This window comes from Octopus sinensis, linkage group LG1, assembly GCF_006345805.1.
Source record: "Octopus sinensis linkage group LG1, ASM634580v1, whole genome shotgun sequence".
NCBI lineage: Eukaryota > Metazoa > Mollusca > Cephalopoda > Octopoda > Octopodidae > Octopus > Octopus sinensis.
Window position 1 is genome coordinate 146,612,151 of NC_042997.1, and position 7,519 is coordinate 146,619,669.

Consider the following 7,519-nt stretch of genomic DNA (forward strand, 5'->3'; position numbering starts at 1 on the left):
TGTGTGTGTATATATACAAATATAGTAATATACATACCATACACGCACGCGTTTATGTATATGCGTGTGTTCGTGTGTGTACTGCGAGTTGAATTTTAAATTGCATAATAAATAACAGGAAATATTACGTATGAAGGTAACACGTTTCTGATTAATTGACAATGCAATTTGATCATATAATTTACATTGTATAATTTTTTGGAGTGTAAATAACTCGGTATAAATAAATATATGACTAAAAGTTATATAAATAATATTTCCTGCATTTGGTTTTGTGTGTGTGTGTGTGTAGAGAGAGAGAGAGAGAGAGAGAGAGAGGGGGATGTTTAAATCTTTGCAATGTTTCAGTTTTAAAGCTGTGGCATGGTGGGGCACTACCGCTGGCTGTGCTCCACCATTATTTGAAACCTCCGAAATATGTCAGTTGATGAATGAGAGAATTCGACGCTGCTGCCTTCATCTGTCATATAGTATATATATATATATATATATATATATATATATATTATATATATATATATATATATATATATATATATATATATATATATATATGTATATATATATATATATATATAATATATATATGTATATATATATATATGTATATATATATACATAATACATACATACGAGGTCTGATCAATAAGTATCCGGACTGTTGCCATAGTAAAGAAGCTAAAGCATGTAGAGTGAAGCCGCTTGGCACAGATTCACCTTGATCTCTGCTGTGCGGAAGCACTAAGCTTTAACGTCCTAGCTCACTGTTTACAACAGTACTTGGAAGGAAGGTACGTAGCGTGTGATCGTCGCGTTGACCATGACAAAGAAAGCTGTCACGGCGATACCTGTTCAGAGACCTACGCGAAGTTACAGAAAGTATATGGAGAGGAGTGTATGAGCCGCACAGTAGTGTACGAGTGGTTCAGACGTTTCCAAGATGGCCGAAAAAATGTCGAGATTGACGAACGTCCTAGGAGATCTGTAACCAGCAGAAGTGAGAAATACATTGCAGATGTACTTGCAGCTGTGAGGGGAAATCGTCAAATCACCATCCGTGATTTATTAGAAGATGTGCAGATTAGTTACGGTTCAGTTCAGTCCACTATAACTGAAGATTTGGGTATGAGATGCGTGTCCGCTAAGTTTGTGCCAAAATTGCTTTCAGCTGACCAAAGAGACACACGGGTTTCAGTTGCACAAGATCTCTTTGATTGTGTCGAGAACAATGAAAAGGTTTTCAAAGCTTTGCGTAGTCCTCTGAGCAGGTATCACCAAGCTTTTAGCAAAATTTGATGCAGATTCTCCGCTCAGCTTTCTCTGTTGTGGTCAATGTGACGATCACACGCTACACACCTTGCTTCCAAGCACTGCTGTAAACAGCGAAAGTGAGCTAGAACATTAAAACTTAGTGCACATGCACAATAGAGTTCAAAGTCAATCTGTGCTAAGCGGCCTCACTCTCTGTGCTTTAGTTCGTTATTATGGCAACGATCCGAATTTTTGATCAGCCCATGTAGTATGTGTGTGTGTGTGTGTAAGGCGCATGATTCAGTGGTTAGAGCGTCGATTTTACGACCGTGAGATCGAATCCCGTAATGGGCTGCGTGTTGTGTTCTACATACATAATATATATATATATATATATATATATATATATATATATATATATTTAAAAAAGGAGATGTGGAACCTAGTTGTGATTATATAAAAAGGAAATGAAGAAAATGCTGACAAATAATTTAAGTAATTTAAGTAATTTGATTAGGTGAGAGTTCCTTTTTACCGGTTAGCATTTGTTATGCTTATCAAAAGTATTTTTTAGAGAGATAGAGTCCTATCTATCAGAAGGAAATCTATCTCTCTTAAAAAATATCTTTTGATAAGCATAACAAATGCGTAACCGGTAAAAAGAACTCTCAACTAATTAAATTACTTAAATTACTTAAATTATTTTGTCAGCATTTTTCTTCATCTCCTTTATATATATATATATATATATATATATGTGTGAGTGTGTGTGTGTGTGTGTGTGTGTGTGTGTGTGTGTGTGTGTATATACATATGCGGTCACCTAGAATGTTAACCTCCGAGTCACAAATCCGGGCAAGGTTGTTTATTGAAAACCAGCAGTCGCCCAGGCATGCCAGCCTCCTTTCTCCACGCCACCGATGTTATATAAGGGAAAGACAAAGGCCGATACAGCTTGGTATCAGTGACGTCGCAACTCATTTCTACAGCTGAGTGAACTGGAACAACATGAAATAAAGTGTCTTGCTCAAGAACACAACACGCAGCCCGCCCCGGGATTCGAACTCACATACCTCACGGTCTAAGATGGACGCTCTAAATACTGAGTTCTGCGCCTTCAATATATATATATATATATATATATATATATATATATATATATCTACATATAACATAGCTAGCTCGATAGACAGGCAGACAGACAGACAGACAGACAGACAGACAGATAGATAGATAGATAGATAGATAGATAGATAGATAGATAGATAGATAGATAGATAGATAGATAGATAGATAGATAGATAGATAGATAGATAGATATTCGCGTAGAATTGACAAAGTTCGACTTTTTCGTTCAAGACCGATAAATTAAATGCTAGTTCAGGATGGCGGATCGGCAAAATTCATTTACATAAGTGTGTGTGTGTGTGTGTGCGCGCGCATGCGCGTGTGTGGTGTGTGTGTGTGTACAAAAGCAAATGTTTGTTTATATAAGTGTGAGTGTGTGTGTGTGTGTGTACAAAAGCAAATGTTTATTTATATAAGTGTGAGTGTGTGTGTACAAAAGCAAATATTAAATTTGCCTAAGTAATTAATGAGGTAATGATATACAGTTACCTGTTCATTAGTATAAATCAGGTAACTTTTATTAATACTGTACTGTGCAAAGCACCAATAAACTAGTCTGACGGCTGAAGAAATTTGAAGTTCCTGCTCATGAATTAGTGCAGATTAAGACGTCCCGGACCATCTATATCCGGAAAACCGGTGTTGTATGTATGTATGTATGTATGTATGTATGTATGTATGTATGTATGTATGTGTACATGCGTCTGTGTATATACAACATGTGTATGTGTGTTTATGTATAAATATATAAATATAAATATATGTATATATATATAAATATAAATATATATATATAGGCGCAGGTGTGGCTGTTGCTTCCCAACCACATGGTTCCTGGTTCAGTTCCACTATGTGGCACCTTGGGCAAGCTGTGTCTTCTATTGCCTCGGACCGACCAAACCGGCCAAAGCCTTGTAAGTGGATTTGGTAGACAGAAGCTGGAAGAAGCCTGTCGTATACATACATATATATATAGGGAAGTTTACGAAAAACAACAAAAGACGAAGGCAGGTGGTGTACAAAACAAACAGATGTATTAGTATAACGCTCAGTAATAAAAAAAGTCTTTTATGTTTCGAGCCTACGCTCTTCTAGAGAAAGGTACACAAAAAAAAAAAGAAGAGAAACAAGGGGAGAAAAAATGTGTGTAGTGGCTAACGATCTCTCATGGCGACTGTTAATCCTATCTTTTCTACCATTACGAACTTCTCCACTGGACTATTTTTTCCTTTACGGATACTTACCCTCTGGCGGCACCTCTCCAACACACGGATCACAGTGGACTCTACTCTTGATGAGAAATACATATATATATATATATATGTATGTATGTATGTATGTATGTATGTATGTATGTATGTATGTATGTATGTATGTATGTACATGTTTGTGTATGTGTTTGTCTCCCCGCCATCGCATGACAAGGGATGTTGGTGTCCGATAGAACAAGTATTAGACTTACAAAGAATAAGTCTTGGGGTCGATTTCTTCGACTAAAGGCGATGCTCTAGCATGGCCGCGTTCAAAAGGCTAAAACAAAAAGAAAGAATAAAAGAATGAATACACACACACACACAACACATGCAACAAGAGAGAGAGAGAGAGAGAGAGAGAGAGAGAGAGAATAATCGTGAGCGCGTATTCATGTATATGTCTGTTTCTGCCTGTTTTTCCTTGTGAAAGTAGAGGATAACGTGAATGTGAGAGAATGAATGAATGATATAGAAGTTGACTACTGGAAGGTGACAAATATTAAATGGAGGCAAAAACAAACAATAGAAACTAGAACCAAGCGAGAAATGATTATAAGCCGCAAGAAACATCAGTACTAATACATAGTAATTAAATGTTCAATTGAAGTGGGGGGATATGAAACCGGATAAAATCAACACCCACTGTGTTTCATTACAAAGAAAAAGAATGAGGTTGAAGTGATAGGGCCTAGTAAGGAAATAGCGGTAGAAAGCAGTAGTGTGAGTGGGGAGGATGCTAGAAGGCAGATTAGAAATAGCATCGCTTTTGAAGCGAAACAGAGAATGTGTCGTATGAGCTAAGGCCTGCTCTTCTAGACAGCGAAACAACGAAGACCTGTCGATAGACCCGAGGTACGGAATTACGGCGTGACATTAAAGTCACAATTCTGTCTCTAATGGACTGCATTGAACTTGTGTTCTTTGATTCTAAGCAAATAGGTATAGTTTTTTATGCATCAGTTTGCTTGATTCTTTGGGCCAGTGGTGGATTTCAATGCCTAAATCAACAGTTTGCGCCATCTAGTGGAGGTTCAGGGAGTGAAAAGCCAACAACTACGGCTGAAGTCAACGTCATAATTTTCCGTTGTGTGAGTAACTGCCAGGTAGGTTCTCTACTGATTTGCAAACGTTTGGCAACATACAGGGAGCATTTCCAGTTCTGTGAGAAAGGACACATACAAGGGGTACCATAGCGGCCTTCAGTTCGCTGAAGTTCGTTAGAACTTTGCTATACGCGCAGTGAGTTTAATATTTTGGCCAATGTGCTAGCAAAACAGTGGAGTGGGGTTTAGTTTGCCGGGTAGAATCTTTGATAACAATTAGTGTTGTTAGCTACACTTGTTCGAGATGCACACAGAACGAAGAAACTGTTTTGCACTAATTCAGTGTCTAGACATTACTGAGCTGTGGACATGTATCGACGTATGTTATCATGTATAAGATATATATATTTGTTAGCTGTGTCATTTGTTAATATCACTCCGTTGCCTCCATATACCATGTAATTCTCCTCCGTATAGCAAAGCGGTAAAATATGTTGTGCTGTGCATTGAGAAGATTTACAACAACCAATCCCATTATGAATCTCTTCAAATACCACTTGAAGGAGAAAGTAAGCGGACAGACATGAACACTGCTCTTCAGCAAAATTTTTCTATACGTTGAATGGGATTGGTAACTTCTGAATAAGTAACTATAGGCCAGAGATCTCAGCGTTTTATATCGTTTCATTCTGTTTTCCACTCACTGAATGATGCAACCTCTGCTAAAGTCTTCACTGTAAGTATGCTCAGTCAGGCGAACATAGGACGCCAGAAAGCAACAGCAACAACAACAAAATACCAACGAGGAATATCCAAACAACGAGAAAGCCCCTATGCGGTTGCTCAAGTTTCTAGAAATAACAATCAAATCTCCTTCAAATCATACTCTACTGTTTTAAATAAATATATAAATGAATAAAACGAATTACTTTGGCAATAAAGTCCATGATATACACATAAAAACGTGATTAAACACCATCACCAACACCAATAACCATTGCACCATCATCCCATCAACATCGATAAGAAAGTATAAAGAAACCTTTATGAGTCAGTATTATATTTTGGGGACATTTGTTTTCGTTCTCTTATTTACTACTCGTATTGAAAAGACATCATTTGTTACTTGATACTTTGTTTAAAATCTAGTTACGTATATAAATTTTTTACATCATGCTTTTGTGAACAATAACGTCGTTTGTTATAAATTTCCATAGAACTAATCACTGTATTTGCGTGTGTATATATTTCTCCGTACTTAATTGAGCAGCTGTTTGTTCTGCTCAGGTACATTGTAGATTTTTAAATGCATGTCTAGCTCTTACCTGTTACTCTATAAATCTGCTGAATTTCATGACCGACTGAGAGAACTGTGTGAGACAAGTTACCAATAGGATTTCACTCATCAACACGCTTTTATTTTTGACACCTAAAACCCTACAGCTGTGACAGTGTTCAGTTACACATGTTATGGTTTCAGTTTCTACTAAATTATCGACAAAATTTGTCGACTGTGTACTTTATTCACGTTTTCTCAATAAGGTATTTTCATTACCCGTTTTACACATGGATGTATATACACACCTGCTCATAATAATATTTGTACATTATAAATAAGTTCAAGGGTGGTGAAAGGAGTTGCGTTCTGACGTTTCGAGTCTTTTATATCGATATATCTATCGATCGATAAATAACATAGGGAAAACTCGTGAATATAGGATATTTGTAAACAGGATGGTCCTGTTAGCCGCTCATGAGGTCAATGAATCATATCAAACTAATAATAAAGCATCGACCCTTGAAAGAGTATATATTTTTTACCTTTTATTTGTTTCAGTCATTAGACTGCGGCCATGCTGGAGCACCGCCTTGAATTACTTTTAGTCTCGAATGAGTCGACCCCAGTACTTATATTTCTTGTGTTCCTGGTGCTTATTGTATCATTCACTTTTGCCGAACCGCTAAGTCACGGAGACGCAAACAAACGAAATCCAGTTGTCAAGCAGTGGTGGGGGCCAAACTCTCTCACACACACATATATGCACCCACACACACATCACGCATATGCATATATACATATATATCTATATATATAATATATATATATATATATATATTATATATATATTATATATATATATATATATATATATATATATATATATATCTAAGATCCAGAGATCGAGGTGTAGGAAGAAAGTTAGCTTCAAGCAATCCGTAGTAAATATTTGTTTCTTAAAAGGGGGCTAAACATAGAGGAGACAAGCAAGGACAGACAAAGGGATTAAGTCGATTAGATCGACCCCAGTGCGTAACTGGTATTTATTTAATCGACCCCGAAAGGATGAAAGGCAAAGTCGACCTCGGTGGAATTTGAAATCAGAACGTAACTGCAGACGAAATACCTATTTCTTTACTACCCACAAGGGGCTAAACACAGAGGGGACAAACAAGGAGAGACAAACGGATTAAGTCGATTACATCGACCCCAGTGCTTAACTGGCACTTAATTTATCGACCCCGAAAGAATGAAAGGCAAAGTCGAGCTCGGTGGAATTTGAACTCAGAAGGTAGCGGCAGACGAAATACCTGTTTCTTTATTACCCACAAGGGGCTAAACATACAGGGGACAAACAAGGACAGACAAACGCATTAAGTCGATTATATAGACCCCAGTACGTAACTGGTACTTATTTAATCTACCCTGAAAGGATGAAAGGCAAAGTCGACCTCGGCGGAATTTGAACTCAGAACGTAAAGACAGACGAAATACCGCTAAGCATTTCTCCCGGCGTGCTAACGTTTCTTCCAGCTCGCCGCCTTCCACCCATAGCTAATATTTAT